Genomic DNA, 22,159 nt, shown 5'->3' with positions numbered 1-22,159 from the left:
CTTCCCTCACAGGCAGAAGCACTCCTGGTGCGCCTAGAGCGCTTCCCTTAGAGCCCCGCTTTGTTTGGATGCTCTTGGAGCACAGCAGCACGCAGAGCGGGAAGCTGCGCGCTGGCCAGCTCCAAGTCTCGGCAGAGAGAAGCGCAAGTGAGGCACCTGCTCTCGGTTTATCCCGCTCATGGGAAGCAGCACGCTGCGTGCCCAGATTGCTTCCCGCTCTATCCTGCCTGCCTTGGGGCTACTTATGAGCACGGAGGCATGCTTACAAGCAAGCTGAGATGGGCTTTGCCTAAGAGTCAGGCAAGTGGCGAGCGGAACAAGGCATGTGCTGCACACCTTCCCTCGCAGGCACATTCCCTCCTGGGGCGCTTCCTTCTCTTGCCTTAGCGCCCTGCTTTCTTTGGAGGCTGTTTGCGTCCAGCAGCACGCACAGCGGGAAGCTTCCTGCTTGTGCGCCTCCAACTCTCGGCAGATAGAAGCATCTGCTCTCGGTTTGTCCCGCGCATGGGAAGCAGCATGCTGCGTGCCCAGAATGCTTCCCGCTACATCCTGCCTCGTGTAGGGTGGCTTCTGAACACACAGGCATGCCCAGCTACAAACTAAGAGTCAGGCAAGTGGTGACCAGAGCCAGGAATGTGCTGCAGTCTTCCCTCACAGGCAGAAGCACTCCTGGTGCGCCTAGAGCGCTTCCCTTAGCGCCCCGCTTTGTTTGGATGCTCTTGGAGCACAGCAGCACGCACAGCGGGAAGCTGCGCGCTGGCCAGCTCCAAGTCTCGGCAGAGAGAAGCGCAAGTGAGGCACCTGCTCTCGGTTTGTCCCGCGCATGGGAAGCAGCACGCTGCGTGCCCAGATTGCTTCCCGCTCTATCCTGCCTGCCTTGGGGCTACTTCTGAGCACGGAGGCATGCCTACAAGCAAGCTGAGATGGGCTTTGCCTAAGAGTCAGGCAAGTGGCGAGCGGAACAAGGCATGTGCTGCACACCTTCCCTCGCAGGCACATTCCCTCCTGGGGCGCTTCCTTCTCTTGCCTTAGCGCCCTGCTTTCTTTGGAGGCTGTTTGCGTCCAGCAGCACGCACAGCGGGAAGCTTCCTGCTTGTGCGCCTCTAACTCTCGGCAGATAGAAGCACCTGCTCTCGGTTTGTCCCGCGCATGGGAAGCAGCATGCTGCGTGCCCAGAATGCTTCCCGCTACATCCTGCCTCGTGCAGGGTGGCTTCTGAACACACAGGCATGCCCAGCTACAAACTAAGAGTCAGGCAAGTGGTGACCAGAGCCAGGAATGTGCTGCAGTCTTCCCTCACAGGCAGAAGCACTCCTGGTGCGCCTAGAGCGCTTCCCTTAGCGCCCCGCTTTGTTTGGATGCTCTTGGAGCACAGCAGCACGCACAGCGGGAAGCTGCGCACTGGCCAGCTCCAAGTCTCGGCAGACAGAAGCGCAAGTGAGGCACCTGCTCTCGGTTTGTCCCGCGCATGGGAAGCAGCACGCTGCGTGCCCAGATTGCTTCCCGCTCTATCCTGCCTCATGTGGGGTGGCTTCTGAACACACAGGCATGCCCAACAACAAACTGAGAGGGACTTTGCCTAAGAGTCAGGCAAGTGGTGACCAGAGCCAGGAATGTGCTGCAGTCTTCCCTCACAGGCAGAAGCACTCCTGGTGCGCCTAGAGCGCTTCCCTTAGCGCCCTGCTTGGTTTGGATGCTCTTGGAGCACAGCAGCACGCACAGCGGGAAGCTGCGCGCTGGCCAGCTCCAAGTCTCGGCAGAGAGAAGCGCAAGTGAGGCACCTGCTCTCGGTTTATCCCGCTCATGGGAAGCAGCACGCTGCGTGCCCAGATTGCTTCCCGCTCTATCCTGCCTGCCTTGGGGCTACTTCTGAGCATGGAGGCATGCCTACAAGCAAGCTGAGATGGGCTTTGCCTAAGAGTCAGGCAAGTGGCGAGCGGAACAAGGCATGTGCTAAAACACCTTCCTTCGCAGGCACATTCCCTCCTGGGGCGCTTCGTTCTCTTGCCTTAGCGCCCTGCTTTCTTTGGAGGCTGTTTGCGTCCAGCAGCAGGCACAGCGGGAAGCTTCCTGCTTGTGCGCCTCCAACTCTCGGCAGATAGAAGCACCTGCTCTCGGTTTGTCCCGCGCATGGGAAGCAGCATGCTGCGTGCCCAGAATGCTTCCCGCTCTATCCTGCCTCATGCGGGGTGCCTTCTGAACACACAGGCATGCCCAACAACAAACTGAGAGGGACTTTGCCTAAGAGTCAGGCAAGTGGTGACCAGAGCCAGGAATGTGCTGCAGTCTTCCCTCACAGGCAGAAGCACTCCTGGTGCGCCTAGAGCGCTTCCCTTAGCGCCCCGCTTTGTTTGGATGCTCTTGGAGCACAGCAGCACGCACAGCGGGAAGCTGCGCGCTGGCCAGCTCCAAGTCTCGGCAGACAGAAGCGCAAGTGAGGCACCTGCTCTCGGTTTGTCCCGCGCATGGGAAGCAGCACGCTGCGTGCCCAGATTGCTTCCCGCTCTATCCTGCCTGCCTTGGGGCTACTTCTGAGCACGGAGGCATGCTTACAAGCAAGCTGAGATGGGCTTTGCCTAAGAGTCAGGCAAGTGGCGAGCGGAACAAGGCATGTGCTGCACACCTTCCCTCGCAGGCACATTCCCTCCTGGGGCGCTTCGTTCTCTTGCCTTAGCGCCCTGCTTTCTTTGGAGGCTGTTTGCGTCCAGCAGCACGCACAGCGGGAAGCTTCCTGCTTGTGCGCCTCCAACTCTCGGCAGATAGAAGCACCTGCTCTCGGTTTGTCCCGCGCATGGGAAGCAGCATGCTGCGTGCCCAGAATGCTTCCTGCTCTATCCTGCCTCGTGCAGGGTGGCTTCTGAACACACAGGCATGCCCAGCTACAAACTAAGAGTCAGGCAAGTGGTGACCAGAGCCAGGAATGTGCTGCAGTCTTCCCTCACAGGCAGAAGCACTCCTGGTGCGCCTAGAGCGCTTCCCTTAGCGCCCTGCTGTGTTTGGATGCTCTTGGAGCACAGCAGCACGCACAGCGGGAAGCTGCGCACTGGCCAGCTCCAAGTCTCGGCAGACAGAAGCGCAAGTGAGGCACCTGCTCTCGGTTTGTCCCGCGCATGGGAAGCAGCACGCTGCGTGCCCAGATTGCTTCCCGCTCTATCCTGCCTCATGCGGGGTGGCTTCTGAACACACAGGCATGCCCAACAACAAACTGAGAGGGACTTTGCCTAAGAGTCAGGCAAGTGGTGACCAGAGCCAGGAATGTGCTGCAGTCTTCCCTCACAGGCAGAAGCACTCCTGGTGCGCCTAGAGCGCTTCCCTTAGCGCCCTGCTGTGTTTGCATGCTCTTGGAGCACAGCAGCACGCACAGCGGGAAGCTGCGTGCTGGCCAGCTCCAAGTCTCGGCAGACAGAAGCGCAAGTGAGGCACCTGCTCTCGGTTTGTCCCGCGCATGGGAAGCAGCACGCTGCGTGCCCAGAATGCTTCCCGCTCTATCCTGCCTCATGCGGGGTGCCTTCTGAACACACAGGCATGCCCAACAACAAACTGAGAGGGACTTTGCCTAAGAGTCAGGCAAGTGGTGACCAGAGCCAGGAATGTGCTGCAGTCTTCCCTCACAGGCAGAAGCACTCCTGGTGCGCCTAGAGCGCTTCCCTTAGCGCCCCGCTTTGTTTGGATGCTCTTGGAGCACAGCAGCACGCACAGCGGGAAGCTGCGCGCTGGCCAGCTCCAAGTCTCGGCAGACAGAAGCGCAAGTGAGGCACCTGCTCTCGGTTTGTCCCGCGCATGGGAAGCAGCACGCTGCGTGCCCAGATTGCTTCCCGCTCTATCCTGCCTGCCTTGGGGCTACTTCTGAGCACGGAGGCATGCTTACAAGCAAGCTGAGATGGGCTTTGCCTAAGAGTCAGGCAAGTGGCGAGCGGAACAAGGCATGTGCTGCACACCTTCCCTCGCAGGCACATTCCCTCCTGGGGCGCTTCCTTCTCTTGCCTTAGCGCCCTGCTTTCTTTGGAGGCTGTTTGCGTCCAGCAGCACGCACAGCGGGAAGCTTCCTGCTTGTGCGCCTCCAACTCTCGGCAGATAGAAGCACCTGCTCTCGGTTTGTCCCGCGCATGGGAAGCAGCATGCTGCGTGCCCAGAATGCTTCCTGCTCTATCCTGCCTCGTGCAGGGTGGCTTCTGAACACACAGGCATGCCCAGCTACAAACTAAGAGTCAGGCAAGTGGTGACCAGAGCCAGGAATGTGCTGCAGTCTTCCCTCACAGGCAGAAGCACTCCTGGTGCGCCTAGAGCGCTTCCCTTAGCGCCCTGCTGTGTTTGGATGCTCTTGGAGCACAGCAGCACGCACAGCGGGAAGCTGCGCACTGGCCAGCTCCAAGTCTCGGCAGACAGAAGCGCAAGTGAGGCACCTGCTCTCGGTTTGTCCCGCGCATGGGAAGCAGCACGCTGCGTGCCCAGAATGCTTCCCGCTCTATCCTGCCTCGTGCAGGGTGGCTTCTGAACACACAGGCATGCCCAACAACAAACTAAGAGTCAGGCAAGTGGTGACCAGAGCCAGGAATGTGCTGCAGTCTTCCCTCACAGGCAGAAGCACTCCTGGTGCGCCTAGAGCGCTTCTCTTAGCGCCCTGCTGTGTTTGGATGCTCTTGGAGCACAGCAGCATGCACAGCGGGAAGCTTCCTGCTTGCTGGCCAGCTCCAAGTCTCGGCAGAGAGAAGCGCAAGTGAGGCACCTGCTCTCGGTTTGTCCCGCGCATGGGAAGCAGCATGCTGCGTGGCCAGAATGCTTCCTGCTCTATCCTGCCTCGTGCAGGGTGGCTTCTGAACACACAGGCATGCCCAACAACAAACTAAGAGTCAGGCAAGTGGTGACCAGAGCCAGGAATGTGCTGCAGTCTTCCCTCACAGGCAGAAGCACTCCTGGTGCGCCTAGAGCGCTTCTCTTAGCGCCCTGCTGTGTTTGGATGCTCTTGGAGCACAGCAGCACGCACAGCGGGAAGCTGCGCGCTGGCCAGCTCCAAGTCTCGGCAGACAGAAGCGCAAGTGAGGCACCTGCTCTCGGTTTGTCCCGCGCATGGGAAGCAGCACGCTGCGTGCCCAGATTGCTTCCCGCTCTATCCTGCCTCATGCGGGGTGGCTTCTGAACACACAGGCATGCCCAACAACAAACTGAGAGGGACTTTGCCTAAGAGTCAGGCAAGTGGTGACCAGAGCCAGGAATGTGCTGCAGTCTTCCCTCACAGGCAGAAGCACTCCTGGTGCGCCTAGAGCGCTTCCCTTAGCGCCCTGCTTGGTTTGGATGCTCTTGGAGCACAGCAGCACGCACAGCGGGAAGCTGCGCGCTGGCCAGCTCCAAGTCTCGGCAGAGAGAAGCGCAAGTGAGGCACCTGCTCTCGGTTTATCCCGCTCATGGGAAGCAGCACGCTGCGTGCCCAGATTGCTTCCCGCTCTATCCTGCCTGCCTTGGGGCTACTTCTGAGCATGGAGGCATGCCTACAAGCAAGCTGAGATGGGCTTTGCCTAAGAGTCAGGCAAGTGGCGAGCGGAACAAGGCATGTGCTAAAACACCTTCCTTCGCAGGCACATTCCCTCCTGGGGCGCTTCGTTCTCTTGCCTTAGCGCCCTGCTTTCTTTGGAGGCTGTTTGCGTCCAGCAGCAGGCACAGCGGGAAGCTTCCTGCTTGTGCGCCTCCAACTCTCGGCAGATAGAAGCACCTGCTCTCGGTTTGTCCCGCGCATGGGAAGCAGCATGCTGCGTGCCCAGAATGCTTCCCGCTCTATCCTGCCTCATGCGGGGTGCCTTCTGAACACACAGGCATGCCCAACAACAAACTGAGAGGGACTTTGCCTAAGAGTCAGGCAAGTGGTGACCAGAGCCAGGAATGTGCTGCAGTCTTCCCTCACAGGCAGAAGCACTCCTGGTGCGCCTAGAGCGCTTCCCTTAGCGCCCCGCTTTGTTTGGATGCTCTTGGAGCACAGCAGCACGCACAGCGGGAAGCTGCGCGCTGGCCAGCTCCAAGTCTCGGCAGAGAGAAGCGCAAGTGAGGCACCTGCTCTCGGTTTATCCCGCTCATGGGAAGCAGCACGCTGCGTGCCCAGATTGCTTCCCGCTCTATCCTGCCTGCCTTGGGGCTACTTCTGAGCATGGAGGCATGCCTACAAGCAAGCTGAGATGGGCTTTGCCTAAGAGTCAGGCAAGTGGCGAGCGGAACAAGGCATGTGCTAAAACACCTTCCTTCGCAGGCACATTCCCTCCTGGGGCTCTTCGTTCTCTTGCCTTAGCGCCCTGCTTTCTTTGGAGGCTGTTTGCGTCCAGCAGCACGCACAGCGGGAAGCTTCCTGCTTGTGCGCCTCCAACTCTCGGCAGATAGAAGCACCTGCTCTCGGTTTGTCCCGCGCATGGGAAGCAGCATGCTGCGTGCCCAGAATGCTTCCCGCTCTATCCTGCCTCATGCGGGGTGCCTTCTGAACACACAGGCATGCCCAACAACAAACTGAGAGGGACTTTGCCTAAGAGTCAGGCAAGTGGTGACCAGAGCCAGGAATGTGCTGCAGTCTTCCCTCACAGGCAGAAGCACTCCTGGTGCGCCTAGAGCGCTTCCCTTAGCGCCCCGCTTTGTTTGGATGCTCTTGGAGCACAGCAGCACGCACAGCGGGAAGCTGCGCGCTGGCCAGCTCCAAGTCTCGGCAGAGAGAAGCGCAAGTGAGGCACCTGCTCTCGGTTTGTCCCGCGCATGGGAAGCAGCACGCTGCGTGCCCAGATTGCTTCCCGCTCTATCCTGCCTGCCTTGGGGCTACTTCTGAGCACGGAGGCATGCCTACAAGCAAGCTGAGATGGGCGTTGCCTAAGAGTCAGGCAAGTGGCGAGCGGAACAAGGCATGTGCTGCACACCTTCCCTCGCAGGCACATTCCCTCCTGGGGCGCTTCGTTCTCTTGCCTTAGCGCCCTGCTTTCTTTGGAGGCTGTTTGCGTCCAGCAGCACGCACAGCGGGAAGCTTCCTGCTTGTGCGCCTCTAACTCTCGGCAGATAGAAGCACCTGCTCTCGGTTTGTCCCGCGCATGGGAAGCAGCATGCTGCGTGCCCAGATTGCTTCCCGCTCTATCCTGCCTCATGTGGGGTGGCTTCTGAACACACAGGCATGCCCAACAACAAACTGAGAGGGACTTTGCCTAAGAGTCAGGCAAGTGGTGACCAGAGCCAGGAATGTGCTGCAGTCTTCCCTCACAGGCAGAAGCACTCCTGGTGCGCCTAGAGCGCTTCCCTTAGCGCCCTGCTTGGTTTGGATGCTCTTGGAGCACAGCAGCACGCACAGCGGGAAGCTGCGCGCTGGCCAGCTCCAAGTCTCGGCAGACAGAAGCGCAAGTGAGGCACCTGCTCTCGGTTTGTCCCGCGCATGGGAAGCAGCACGCTGCGTGCCCAGATTGCTTCCCGCTCTATCCTGCCTCATGCGGGGTGGCTTCTGAACACACAGGCATGCCCAACAACAAACTGAGAGGGACTTTGCCTAAGAGTCAGGCAAGTGGTGACCAGAGCCAGGAATGTGCTGCAGTCTTCCCTCACAGGCAGAAGCACTCCTGGTGCGCCTAGAGCGCTTCCCTTAGCGCCCTGCTTGGTTTGGATGCTCTTGGAGCACAGCAGCACGCACAGCGGGAAGCTGCGCGCTGGCCAGCTCCAAGTCTCGGCAGACAGAAGCGCAAGTGAGGCACCTGCTCTCGGTTTATCCCGCTCATGGGAAGCAGCACGCTGCGTGCCCAGATTGCTTCCCGCTCTATCCTGCCTGCCTTGGGGCTACTTCTGAGCACGGAGGCATGCCTACAAGCAAGCTGAGATGGGCTTTGCCTAAGAGTCAGGCAAGTGGCGAGCGGAACAAGGCATGTGCTAAAACACCTTCCTTCGCAGGCACATTCCCTCCTGGGGCGCTTCGTTCTCTTGCCTTAGCGCCCTGCTTTCTTTGGAGGCTGTTTGCGTCCAGCAGCACGCACAGCGGGAAGCTTCCTGCTTGTGCGCCTCCAACTCTCGGCAGATAGAAGCACCTGCTCTCGGTTTGTCCCGCGCATGGGAAGCAGCATGCTGCGTGCCCAGAATGCTTCCCGCTCTATCCTGCCTCATGCGGGGTGCCTTCTGAACACACAGGCATGCCCAACAACAAACTGAGAGGGACTTTGCCTAAGAGTCAGGCAAGTGGTGACCAGAGCCAGGAATGTGCTGCAGTCTTCCCTCACAGGCAGAAGCACTCCTGGTGTGCCTAGAGCGCTTCCCTTAGCGCCCTGCTTGGTTTGGATGCTCTTGGAGCACAGCAGCACGCACAGCGGGAAGCTGCGCGCTGGCCAGCTCCAAGTCTCGGCAGAGAGAAGCGCAAGTGAGGCACCTGCTCTCGGTTTATCCCGCTCATGGGAAGCAGCACGCTGCGTGCCCAGATTGCTTCCCGCTCTATCCTGCCTGCCTTGGGGCTACTTCTGAGCATGGAGGCATGCCTACAAGCAAGCTGAGATGGGCTTTGCCTAAGAGTCAGGCAAGTGGCGAGCGGAACAAGGCATGTGCTAAAACACCTTCCTTCGCAGGCACATTCCCTCCTGGGGCTCTTCGTTCTCTTGCCTTAGCGCCCTGCTTTCTTTGGAGGCTGTTTGCGTCCAGCAGCACGCACAGCGGGAAGCTTCCTGCTTGTGCGCCTCCAACTCTCGGCAGATAGAAGCACCTGCTCTCGGTTTGTCCCGCGCATGGGAAGCAGCATGCTGCGTGCCCAGAATGCTTCCCGCTCTATCCTGCCTCATGCGGGGTGCCTTCTGAACACACAGGCATGCCCAACAACAAACTGAGAGGGACTTTGCCTAAGAGTCAGGCAAGTGGTGACCAGAGCCAGGAATGTGCTGCAGTCTTCCCTCACAGGCAGAAGCACTCCTGGTGCGCCTAGAGCGCTTCCCTTAGCGCCCCGCTTTGTTTGGATGCTCTTGGAGCACAGCAGCACGCACAGCGGGAAGCTGCGCGCTGGCCAGCTCCAAGTCTCGGCAGAGAGAAGCGCAAGTGAGGCACCTGCTCTCGGTTTGTCCCGCGCATGGGAAGCAGCACGCTGCGTGCCCAGATTGCTTCCCGCTCTATCCTGCCTGCCTTGGGGCTACTTCTGAGCACGGAGGCATGCCTACAAGCAAGCTGAGATGGGCTTTGCCTAAGAGTCAGGCAAGTGGCGAGCGGAACAAGGCATGTGCTGCACACCTTCCCTCGCAGGCACATTCCCTCCTGGGGCGCTTCCTTCTCTTGCCTTAGCGCCCTGCTTTCTTTGGAGGCTGTTTGCGTCCAGCAGCACGCACAGCGGGAAGCTTCCTGCTTGTGCGCCTCTAACTCTCGGCAGATAGAAGCACCTGCTCTCGGTTTGTCCCGCGCATGGGAAGCAGCATGCTGCGTGCCCAGATTGCTTCCCGCTCTATCCTGCCTCATGTGGGGTGGCTTCTGAACACACAGGCATGCCCAACAACAAACTGAGAGGGACTTTGCCTAAGAGTCAGGCAAGTGGTGACCAGAGCCAGGAATGTGCTGCAGTCTTCCCTCACAGGCAGAAGCACTCCTGGTGCGCCTAAAGCGCTTCCCTTAGCGCCCTGCTGTGTTTGGATGCTCTTGGAGCACAGCAGCACGCACAGCGGGAAGCTGCGCGCTGGCCAGCTCCAAGTCTCGGCAGACAGAAGCGCAAGTGAGGCACCTGCTCTCGGTTTGTCCCGCGCATGGGAAGCAGCACGCTGCGTGCCCAGATTGCTTCCCGCTCTATCCTGCCTCATGCGGGGTGCCTTCTGAACACACAGGCATGCCCAACAACAAACTGAGAGGGACTTTGCCTAAGAGTCAGGCAAGTGGTGACCAGAGCCAGGAATGTGCTGCAGTCTTCCCTCACAGGCAGAAGCACTCCTGGTGCGCCTAGAGCGCTTCCCTTAGCGCCCTGCTTGGTTTGGATGCTCTTGGAGCACAGCAGCACGCACAGCGGGAAGCTGCGCGCTGGCCAGCTCCAAGTCTCGGCAGACAGAAGCGCAAGTGAGGCACCTGCTCTCGGTTTATCCCGCTCATGGGAAGCAGCACGCTGCGTGCCCAGATTGCTTCCCGCTCTATCCTGCCTGCCTTGGGGCTACTTCTGAGCACGGAGGCATGCCTACAAGCAAGCTGAGATGGGCTTTGCCTAAGAGTCAGGCAAGTGGCGAGCGGAACAAGGCATGTGCTAAAACACCTTCCTTCGCAGGCACATTCCCTCCTGGGGCGCTTCGTTCTCTTGCCTTAGCGCCCTGCTTTCTTTGGAGGCTGTTTGCGTCCAGCAGCACGCACAGCGGGAAGCTTCCTGCTTGTGCGCCTCCAACTCTCGGCAGATAGAAGCACCTGCTCTCGGTTTGTCCCGCGCATGGGAAGCAGCATGCTGCGTGCCCAGAATGCTTCCCGCTCTATCCTGCCTCATGCGGGGTGCCTTCTGAACACACAGGCATGCCCAACAACAAACTGAGAGGGACTTTGCCTAAGAGTCAGGCAAGTGGTGACCAGAGCCAGGAATGTGCTGCAGTCTTCCCTCACAGGCAGAAGCACTCCTGGTGCGCCTAGAGCGCTTCCCTTAGCGCCCCGCTTTGTTTGGATGCTCTTGGAGCACAGCAGCACGCACAGCGGGAAGCTGCGCGCTGGCCAGCTCCAAGTCTCGGCAGAGAGAAGCGCAAGTGAGGCACCTGCTCTCGGTTTGTCCCGCGCATGGGAAGCAGCACGCTGCGTGCCCAGATTGCTTCCCGCTCTATCCTGCCTGCCTTGGGGCTACTTCTGAGCACGGAGGCATGCCTACAAGCAAGCTGAGATGGGCTTTGCCTAAGAGTCAGGCAAGTGGCGAGCGGAACAAGGCATGTGCTGCACACCTTCCCTCGCAGGCACATTCCCTCCTGGGGCGCTTCCTTCTCTTGCCTTAGCGCCCTGCTTTCTTTGGAGGCTGTTTGCGTCCAGCAGCACGCACAGCGGGAAGCTTCCTGCTTGTGCGCCTCTAACTCTCGGCAGATAGAAGCACCTGCTCTCGGTTTGTCCCGCGCATGGGAAGCAGCATGCTGCGTGCCCAGATTGCTTCCCGCTCTATCCTGCCTCATGTGGGGTGGCTTCTGAACACACAGGCATGCCCAACAACAAACTGAGAGGGACTTTGCCTAAGAGTCAGGCAAGTGGTGACCAGAGCCAGGAATGTGCTGCAGTCTTCCCTCACAGGCAGAAGCACTCCTGGTGCGCCTAGAGCGCTTCCCTTAGCGCCCTGCTGTGTTTGGATGCTCTTGGAGCACAGCAGCACGCACAGCGGGAAGCTGCGCGCTGGCCAGCTCCAAGTCTCGGCAGAGAGAAGCGCAAGTGAGGCACCTGCTCTCGGTTTGTCCCGCGCATGGGAAGCAGCACGCTGCGTGCCCAGATTGCTTCCCGCTCTATCCTGCCTCATGCGGGGTGGCTTCTGAACACACAGGCATGCCCAACAACAAACTGAGAGGGACTTTGCCTAAGAGTCAGGCAAGTGGTGACCAGAGCCAGGAATGTGCTGCAGTCTTCCCTCACAGGCAGAAGCACTCCTGGTGCGCCTAGAGCGCTTCCCTTAGCGCCCTGCTTGGTTTGGATGCTCTTGGAGCACAGCAGCACGCACAGCGGGAAGCTGCGCGCTGGCCAGCTCCAAGTCTCGGCAGACAGAAGCGCAAGTGAGGCACCTGCTCTCGGTTTATCCCGCTCATGGGAAGCAGCACGCTGCGTGCCCAGATTGCTTCCCGCTCTATCCTGCCTGCCTTGGGGCTACTTCTGAGCACGGAGGCATGCCTACAAGCAAGCTGAGATGGGCTTTGCCTAAGAGTCAGGCAAGTGGCGAGCGGAACAAGGCATGTGCTAAAACACCTTCCTTCGCAGGCACATTCCCTCCTGGGGCGCTTCGTTCTCTTGCCTTAGCGCCCTGCTTTCTTTGGAGGCTGTTTGCGTCCAGCAGCACGCACAGCGGGAAGCTTCCTGCTTGTGCGCCTCCAACTCTCGGCAGATAGAAGCACCTGCTCTCGGTTTGTCCCGCGCATGGGAAGCAGCATGCTGCGTGCCCAGAATGCTTCCCGCTCTATCCTGCCTCATGCGGGGTGGCTTCTGAACACACAGGCATGCCCAACAACAAACTGAGAGGGACTTTGCCTAAGAGTCAGGCAAGTGGTGACCAGAGCCAGGAATGTGCTGCAGTCTTCCCTCACAGGCAGAAGCACTCCTGGTGCGCCTAGAGCGCTTCCCTTAGCGCCCCGCTTTGTTTGGATGCTCTTGGAGCACAGCAGCACGCACAGCGGGAAGCTGCGCGCTGGCCAGCTCCAAGTCTCGGCAGAGAGAAGCGCAAGTGAGGCACCTGCTCTCGGTTTGTCCCGCGCATGGGAAGCAGCACGCTGCGTGCCCAGATTGCTTCCCGCTCTATCCTGCCTGCCTTGGGGCTACTTCTGAGCACGGAGGCATGCCTACAAGCAAGCTGAGATGGGCTTTGCCTAAGAGTCAGGCAAGTGGCGAGCGGAACAAGGCATGTGCTGCACACCTTCCCTCGCAGGCACATTCCCTCCTGGGGCGCTTCCTTCTCTTGCCTTAGCGCCCTGCTTTCTTTGGAGGCTGTTTGCGTCCAGCAGCACGCACAGCGGGAAGCTTCCTGCTTGTGCGCCTCTAACTCTCGGCAGATAGAAGCACCTGCTCTCGGTTTGTCCCGCGCATGGGAAGCAGCATGCTGCGTGCCCAGATTACTTCCCGCTCTATCCTGCCTCTTGTGGGGTGGCTTCTGAACACACAGGCATGCCCAACAACAAACTGAGAGGGACTTTGCCTAAGAGTCAGGCAAGTGGTGACCAGAGCCAGGAATGTGCTGCAGTCTTCCCTCACAGGCAGAAGCACTCCTGGTGCGCCTAAAGCGCTTCCCTTAGCGCCCTGCTGTGTTTGGATGCTCTTGGAGCACAGCAGCACGCACAGCGGGAAGCTGCGCGCTGGCCAGCTCCAAGTCTCGGCAGACAGAAGCGCAAGTGAGGCACCTGCTCTCGGTTTGTCCCGCGCATGGGAAGCAGCACGCTGCGTGCCCAGATTGCTTCCCGCTCTATCCTGCCTCATGCGGGGTGCCTTCTGAACACACAGGCATGCCCAACAACAAACTGAGAGGGACTTTGCCTAAGAGTCAGGCAAGTGGTGACCAGAGCCAGGAATGTGCTGCAGTCTTCCCTCACAGGCAGAAGCACTCCTGGTGCGCCTAGAGCGCTTCCCTTAGCGCCCTGCTTGGTTTGGATGCTCTTGGAGCACAGCAGCACGCACAGCGGGAAGCTGCGCGCTGGCCAGCTCCAAGTCTCGGCAGACAGAAGCGCAAGTGAGGCACCTGCTCTCGGTTTATCCCGCTCATGGGAAGCAGCACGCTGCGTGCCCAGATTGCTTCCCGCTCTATCCTGCCTGCCTTGGGGCTACTTCTGAGCACGGAGGCATGCCTACAAGCAAGCTGAGATGGGCTTTGCCTAAGAGTCAGGCAAGTGGCGAGCGGAACAAGGCATGTGCTAAAACACCTTCCTTCGCAGGCACATTCCCTCCTGGGGCGCTTCGTTCTCTTGCCTTAGCGCCCTGCTTTCTTTGGAGGCTGTTTGCGTCCAGCAGCACGCACAGCGGGAAGCTTCCTGCTTGTGCGCCTCCAACTCTCGGCAGATAGAAGCACCTGCTCTCGGTTTGTCCCGCGCATGGGAAGCAGCATGCTGCGTGCCCAGAATGCTTCCCGCTCTATCCTGCCTCATGCGGGGTGCCTTCTGAACACACAGGCATGCCCAACAACAAACTGAGAGGGACTTTGCCTAAGAGTCAGGCAAGTGGTGACCAGAGCCAGGAATGTGCTGCAGTCTTCCCTCACAGGCAGAAGCACTCCTGGTGCGCCTAGAGCGCTTCCCTTAGCGCCCCGCTTTGTTTGGATGCTCTTGGAGCACAGCAGCACGCACAGCGGGAAGCTGCGCGCTGGCCAGCTCCAAGTCTCGGCAGAGAGAAGCGCAAGTGAGGCACCTGCTCTCGGTTTATCCCGCTCATGGGAAGCAGCACGCTGCGTGCCCAGATTGCTTCCCGCTCTATCCTGCCTGCCTTGGGGCTACTTCTGAGCATGGAGGCATGCCTACAAGCAAGCTGAGATGGGCTTTGCCTAAGAGTCAGGCAAGTGGCGAGCGGAACAAGGCATGTGCTAAAACACCTTCCTTCGCAGGCACATTCCCTCCTGGGGCTCTTCGTTCTCTTGCCTTAGCGCCCTGCTTTCTTTGGAGGCTGTTTGCGTCCAGCAGCACGCACAGCGGGAAGCTTCCTGCTTGTGCGCCTCCAACTCTCGGCAGATAGAAGCACCTGCTCTCGGTTTGTCCCGCGCATGGGAAGCAGCATGCTGCGTGCCCAGAATGCTTCCCGCTCTATCCTGCCTCATGCGGGGTGCCTTCTGAACACACAGGCATGCCCAACAACAAACTGAGAGGGACTTTGCCTAAGAGTCAGGCAAGTGGTGACCAGAGCCAGGAATGTGCTGCAGTCTTCCCTCACAGGCAGAAGCACTCCTGGTGCGCCTAGAGCGCTTCCCTTAGCGCCCCGCTTTGTTTGGATGCTCTTGGAGCACAGCAGCACGCACAGCGGGAAGCTGCGCGCTGGCCAGCTCCAAGTCTCGGCAGAGAGAAGCGCAAGTGAGGCACCTGCTCTCGGTTTGTCCCGCGCATGGGAAGCAGCACGCTGCGTGCCCAGATTGCTTCCCGCTCTATCCTGCCTGCCTTGGGGCTACTTCTGAGCACGGAGGCATGCCTACAAGCAAGCTGAGATGGGCTTTGCCTAAGAGTCAGGCAAGTGGCGAGCGGAACAAGGCATGTGCTGCACACCTTCCCTCGCAGGCACATTCCCTCCTGGGGCGCTTCCTTCTCTTGCCTTAGCGCCCTGCTTTCTTTGGAGGCTGTTTGCGTCCAGCAGCACGCACAGCGGGAAGCTTCCTGCTTGTGCGCCTCTAACTCTCGGCAGATAGAAGCACCTGCTCTCGGTTTGTCCCGCGCATGGGAAGCAGCATGCTGCGTGCCCAGATTGCTTCCCGCTCTATCCTGCCTCATGTGGGGTGGCTTCTGAACACACAGGCATGCCCAACAACAAACTGAGAGGGACTTTGCCTAAGAGTCAGGCAAGTGGTGACCAGAGCCAGGAATGTGCTGCAGTCTTCCCTCACAGGCAGAAGCACTCCTGGTGCGCCTAGAGCGCTTCCCTTAGCGCCCTGCTGTGTTTGGATGCTCTTGGAGCACAGCAGCACGCACAGCGGGAAGCTGCGCGCTGGCCAGCTCCAAGTCTCGGCAGAGAGAAGCGCAAGTGAGGCACCTGCTCTCGGTTTGTCCCGCGCATGGGAAGCAGCACGCTGCGTGCCCAGATTGCTTCCCGCTCTATCCTGCCTCATGCGGGGTGGCTTCTGAACACACAGGCATGCCCAACAACAAACTGAGAGGGACTTTGCCTAAGAGTCAGGCAAGTGGTGACCAGAGCCAGGAATGTGCTGCAGTCTTCCCTCACAGGCAGAAGCACTCCTGGTGCGCCTAGAGCGCTTCCCTTAGCGCCCTGCTTGGTTTGGATGCTCTTGGAGCACAGCAGCACGCACAGCGGGAAGCTGCGCGCTGGCCAGCTCCAAGTCTCGGCAGACAGAAGCGCAAGTGAGGCACCTGCTCTCGGTTTATCCCGCTCATGGGAAGCAGCACGCTGCGTGCCCAGATTGCTTCCCGCTCTATCCTGCCTGCCTTGGGGCTACTTCTGAGCACGGAGGCATGCCTACAAGCAAGCTGAGATGGGCTTTGCCTAAGAGTCAGGCAAGTGGCGAGCGGAACAAGGCATGTGCTAAAACACCTTCCTTCGCAGGCACATTCCCTCCTGGGGCGCTTCGTTCTCTTGCCTTAGCGCCCTGCTTTCTTTGGAGGCTGTTTGCGTCCAGCAGCACGCACAGCGGGAAGCTTCCTGCTTGTGCGCCTCCAACTCTCGGCAGATAGAAGCACCTGCTCTCGGTTTGTCCCGCGCATGGGAAGCAGCATGCTGCGTGCCCAGAATGCTTCCCGCTCTATCCTGCCTCATGCGGGGTGGCTTCTGAACACACAGGCATGCCCAACAACAAACTGAGAGGGACTTTGCCTAAGAGTCAGGCAAGTGGTGACCAGAGCCAGGAATGTGCTGCAGTCTTCCCTCACAGGCAGAAGCACTCCTGGTGCGCCTAGAGCGCTTCCCTTAGCGCCCCGCTTTGTTTGGATGCTCTTGGAGCACAGCAGCACGCACAGCGGGAAGCTGCGCGCTGGCCAGCTCCAAGTCTCGGCAGAGAGAAGCGCAAGTGAGGCACCTGCTCTCGGTTTGTCCCGCGCATGGGAAGCAGCACGCTGCGTGCCCAGATTGCTTCCCGCTCTATCCTGCCTGCCTTGGGGCTACTTCTGAGCACGGAGGCATGCCTACAAGCAAGCTGAGATGGGCTTTGCCTAAGAGTCAGGCAAGTGGCGAGCGGAACAAGGCATGTGCTGCACACCTTCCCTCGCAGGCACATTCCCTCCTGGGGCGCTTCCTTCTCTTGCCTTAGCGCCCTGCTTTCTTTGGAGGCTGTTTGCGTCCAGCAGCACGCACAGCGGGAAGCTTCCTGCTTGTGCGCCTCTAACTCTCGGCAGATAGAAGCACCTGCTCTCGGTTTGTCCCGCGCATGGGAAGCAGCATGCTGCGTGCCCAGATTACTTCCCGCTCTATCCTGCCTCTTGTGGGGTGGCTTCTGAACACACAGGCATGCCCAACAACAAACTGAGAGGGACTTTGCCTAAGAGTCAGGCAAGTGGTGACCAGAGCCAGGAATGTGCTGCAGTCTTCCCTCACAGGCAGAAGCACTCCTGGTGCGCCTAAAGCGCTTCCCTTAGCGCCCTGCTGTGTTTGGATGCTCTTGGAGCACAGCAGCACGCACAGCGGGAAGCTGCGCGCTGGCCAGCTCCAAGTCTCGGCAGACAGAAGCGCAAGTGAGGCACCTGCTCTCGGTTTGTCCCGCGCATGGGAAGCAGCACGCTGCGTGCCCAGATTGCTTCCCGCTCTATCCTGCCTCATGCGGGGTGCCTTCTGAACACACAGGCATGCCCAACAACAAACTGAGAGGGACTTTGCCTAAGAGTCAGGCAAGTGGTGACCAGAGCCAGGAATGTGCTGCAGTCTTCCCTCACAGGCAGAAGCACTCCTGGTGCGCCTAGAGCGCTTCCCTTAGCGCCCTGCTTGGTTTGGATGCTCTTGGAGCACAGCAGCACGCACAGCGGGAAGCTGCGCGCTGGCCAGCTCCAAGTCTCGGCAGACAGAAGCGCAAGTGAGGCACCTGCTCTCGGTTTATCCCGCTCATGGGAAGCAGCACGCTGCGTGCCCAGATTGCTTCCCGCTCTATCCTGCCTGCCTTGGGGCTACTTCTGAGCACGGAGGCATGCCTACAAGCAAGCTGAGATGGGCTTTGCCTAAGAGTCAGGCAAGTGGCGAGCGGAACAAGGCATGTGCTAAAACACCTTCCTTCGCAGGCACATTCCCTCCTGGGGCGCTTCGTTCTCTTGCCTTAGCGCCCTGCTTTCTTTGGAGGCTGTTTGCGTCCAGCAGCACGCACAGCGGGAAGCTTCCTGCTTGTGCGCCTCCAACTCTCGGCAGATAGAAGCACCTGCTCTCGGTTTGTCCCGCGCATGGGAAGCAGCATGCTGCGTGCCCAGAATGCTTCCCGCTCTATCCTGCCTCATGCGGGGTGCCTTCTGAACACACAGGCATGCCCAACAACAAACTGAGAGGGACTTTGCCTAAGAGTCAGGCAAGTGGTGACCAGAGCCAGGAATGTGCTGCAGTCTTCCCTCACAGGCAGAAGCACTCCTGGTGTGCCTAGAGCGCTTCCCTTAGCGCCCTGCTGTGTTTGGATGCTCTTGGAGCACAGCAGCACGCACAGCGGGAAGCTGCGCGCTGGCCAGCTCCAAGTCTCGGCAGAGAGAAGCGCAAGTGAGGCACCTGCTCTCGGTTTATCCCGCTCATGGGAAGCAGCACGCTGCGTGCCCAGATTGCTTCCCGCTCTATCCTGCCTGCCTTGGGGCTACTTCTGAGCATGGAGGCATGCCTACAAGCAAGCTGAGATGGGCTTTGCCTAAGAGTCAGGCAAGTGGCGAGCGGAACAAGGCATGTGCTAAAACACCTTCCTTCGCAGGCACATTCCCTCCTGGGGCGCTTCGTTCTCTTGCCTTAGCGCCCTGCTTTCTTTGGAGGCTGTTTGCGTCCAGCAGCACGCACAGCGGGAAGCTTCCTGCTTGTGCGCCTCCAACTCTCGGCAGATAGAAGCACCTGCTCTCGGTTTGTCCCGCGCATGGGAAGCAGCATGCTGCGTGCCCAGAATGCTTCCCGCTCTATCCTGCCTCATGCGGGGTGCCTTCTGAACACACAGGCATGCCCAACAACAAACTGAGAGGGACTTTGCCTAAGAGTCAGGCAAGTGGTGACCAGAGCCAGGAATGTGCTGCAGTCTTCCCTCACAGGCAGAAGCACTCCTGGTGCGCCTAGAGCGCTTCCCTTAGCGCCCCGCTTTGTTTGGATGCTCTTGGAGCACAGCAGCACGCACAGCGGGAAGCTGCGCGCTGGCCAGCTCCAAGTCTCGGCAGAGAGAAGCGCAAGTGAGGCACCTGCTCTCGGTTTGTCCCGCGCATGGGAAGCAGCACGCTGCGTGCCCAGATTGCTTCCCGCTCTATCCTGCCTGCCTTGGGGCTACTTCTGAGCACGGAGGCATGCCTACAAGCAAGCTGAGATGGGCTTTGCCTAAGAGTCAGGCAAGTGGCGAGCGGAACAAGGCATGTGCTGCACACCTTCCCTCGCAGGCACATTCCCTCCTGGGGCGCTTCCTTCTCTTGCCTTAGCGCCCTGCTTTCTTTGGAGGCTGTTTGCGTCCAGCAGCACGCACAGCGGGAAGCTTCCTGCTTGTGCGCCTCTAACTCTCGGCAGATAGAAGCACCTGCTCTCGGTTTGTCCCGCGCATGGGAAGCAGCATGCTGCGTGCCCAGATTGCTTCCCGCTCTATCCTGCCTCATGTGGGGTGGCTTCTGAACACACAGGCATGCCCAACAACAAACTGAGAGGGACTTTGCCTAAGAGTCAGGCAAGTGGTGACCAGAGCCAGGAATGTGCTGCAGTCTTCCCTCACAGGCAGAAGCACTCCTGGTGCGCCTAAAGCGCTTCCCTTAGCGCCCTGCTGTGTTTGGATGCTCTTGGAGCACAGCAGCACGCACACCGGGAAGCTGCGCGCTGGCCAGCTCCAAGTCTCGGCAGACAGAAGCGCAAGTGAGGCACCTGCTCTCGGTTTGTCCCGCGCATGGGAAGCAGCACGCTGCGTGCCCAGATTGCTTCCCGCTCTATCCTGCCTCATGCGGGGTGCCTTCTGAACACACAGGCATGCCCAACAACAAACTGAGAGGGACTTTGCCTAAGAGTCAGGCAAGTGGTGACCAGAGCCAGGAATGTGCTGCAGTCTTCCCTCACAGGCAGAAGCACTCCTGGTGCGCCTAGAGCGCTTCCCTTAGCGCCCTGCTTGGTTTGGATGCTCTTGGAGCACAGCAGCACGCACAGCGGGAAGCTGCGCGCTGGCCAGCTCCAAGTCTCGGCAGACAGAAGCGCAAGTGAGGCACCTGCTCTCGGTTTATCCCGCTCATGGGAAGCAGCACGCTGCGTGCCCAGATTGCTTCCCGCTCTATCCTGCCTGCCTTGGGGCTACTTCTGAGCACGGAGGCATGCCTACAAGCAAGCTGAGATGGGCTTTGCCTAAGAGTCAGGCAAGTGGCGAGCGGAACAAGGCATGTGCTAAAACACCTTCCTTCGCAGGCACATTCCCTCCTGGGGCGCTTCGTTCTCTTGCCTTAGCGCCCTGCTTTCTTTGGAGGCTGTTTGCGTCCAGCAGCACGCACAGCGGGAAGCTTCCTGCTTGTGCGCCTCCAACTCTCGGCAGATAGAAGCACCTGCTCTCGGTTTGTCCCGCGCATGGGAAGCAGCATGCTGCGTGCCCAGAATGCTTCCCGCTCTATCCTGCCTCATGCGGGGTGCCTTCTGAACACACAGGCATGCCCAACAACAAACTGAGAGGGACTTTGCCTAAGAGTCAGGCAAGTGGTGACCAGAGCCAGGAATGTGCTGCAGTCTTCCCTCACAGGCAGAAGCACTCCTGGTGTGCCTAGAGCGCTTCCCTTAGCGCCCTGCTTGGTTTGGATGCTCTTGGAGCACAGCAGCACGCACAGCGGGAAGCTGCGCGCTGGCCAGCTCCAAGTCTCGGCAGAGAGAAGCGCAAGTGAGGCACCTGCTCTCGGTTTATCCCGCTCATGGGAAGCAGCACGCTGCGTGCCCAGATTGCTTCCCGCTCTATCCTGCCTGCCTTGGGGCTACTTCTGAGCATGGAGGCATGCCTACAAGCAAGCTGAGATGGGCTTTGCCTAAGAGTCAGGCAAGTGGCGAGCGGAACAAGGCATGTGCTAAAACACCTTCCTTCGCAGGCACATTCCCTCCTGGGGCTCTTCGTTCTCTTGCCTTAGCGCCCTGCTTTCTTTGGAGGCTGTTTGCGTCCAGCAGCACGCACAGCGGGAAGCTTCCTGCTTGTGCGCCTCCAACTCTCGGCAGATAGAAGCACCTGCTCTCGGTTTGTCCCGCGCATGGGAAGCAGCATGCTGCGTGCCCAGAATGCTTCCCGCTCTATCCTGCCTCATGCGGGGTGGCTTCTGAACACACAGGCATGCCCAACAACAAACTGAGAGGGACTTTGCCTAAGAGTCAGGCAAGTGGTGACCAGAGCCAGGAATGTGCTGCAGTCTTCCCTCACAGGCAGAAGCACTCCTGGTGCGCCTAGAGCGCTTCCCTTAGCGCCCCGCTTTGTTTGGATGCTCTTGGAGCACAGCAGCACGCACAGCGGGAAGCTGCGCGCTGGCCAGCTCCAAGTCTCGGCAGAGAGAAGCGCAAGTGAGGCACCTGCTCTCGGTTTGTCCCGCGCATGGGAAGCAGCACGCTGCGTGCCCAGATTGCTTCCCGCTCTATCCTGCCTGCCTTGGGGCTACTTCTGAGCACGGAGGCATGCCTACAAGCAAGCTGAGATGGGCTTTGCCTAAGAGTCAGGCAAGTGGCGAGCGGAACAAGGCATGTGCTGCACACCTTCCCTCGCAGGCACATTCCCTCCTGGGGCGCTTCGTTCTCTTGCCTTAGCGCCCTGCTTTCTTTGGAGGCTGTTTGCGTCCAGCAGCACGCACAGCGGGAAGCTTCCTGCTTGTGCGCCTCTAACTCTCGGCAGATAGAAGCACCTGCTCTCGGTTTGTCCCGCGCATGGGAAGCAGCATGCTGCGTGCCCAGATTGCTTCCCGCTCTATCCTGCCTCATGTGGGGTGGCTTCTGAACACACAGGCATGCCCAACAACAAACTGAGAGGGACTTTGCCTAAGAGTCAGGCAAGTGGTGACCAGAGCCAGGAATGTGCTGCAGTCTTCCCTCACAGGCAGAAGCACTCCTGGTGCGCCTAAAGCGCTTCCCTTAGCGCCCTGCTGTGTTTGGATGCTCTTGGAGCACAGCAGCACGCACAGCGGGAAGCTGCGCGCTGGCCAGCTCCAAGTCTCGGCAGAGAGAAGCGCAAGTGAGGCACCTGCTCTCGGTTTGTCCCGCGCATGGGAAGCAGCACGCTGCGTGCCCAGATTGCTTCCCGCTCTATCCTGCCTCATGCGGGGTGGCTTCTGAACACACAGGCATGCCCAACAACAAACTGAGAGGGACTTTGCCTAAGAGTCAGGCAAGTGGTGACCAGAGCCAGGAATGTGCTGCAGTCTTCCCTCACAGGCAGAAGCACTCCTGGTGCGCCTAGAGCGCTTCCCTTAGCGCCCTGCTTGGTTTGGATGCTCTTGGAGCACAGCAGCACGCACAGCGGGAAGCTGCGCGCTGGCCAGCTCCAAGTCTCGGCAGACAGAAGCGCAAGTGAGGCACCTGCTCTCGGTTTATCCCGCTCATGGGAAGCAGCACGCTGCGTGCCCAGATTGCTTCCCGCTCTATCCTGCCTGCCTTGGGGCTACTTCTGAGCACGGAGGCATGCCTACAAGCAAGCTGAGATGGGCTTTGCCTAAGAGTCAGGCAAGTGGCGAGCGGAACAAGGCATGTGCTAAAACACCTTCCTTCGCAGGCACATTCCCTC

The sequence above is a fragment of the Rhea pennata genome, chromosome 6 (genome assembly GCF_028389875.1).
Source record: "Rhea pennata isolate bPtePen1 chromosome 6, bPtePen1.pri, whole genome shotgun sequence".
In the NCBI taxonomy this organism is placed as follows: Eukaryota; Metazoa; Chordata; class Aves; order Rheiformes; family Rheidae; genus Rhea; species Rhea pennata.
The sequence above is the reverse complement of the archived record's forward strand: the minus strand, read 5'-3'. Positions refer to the sequence as shown.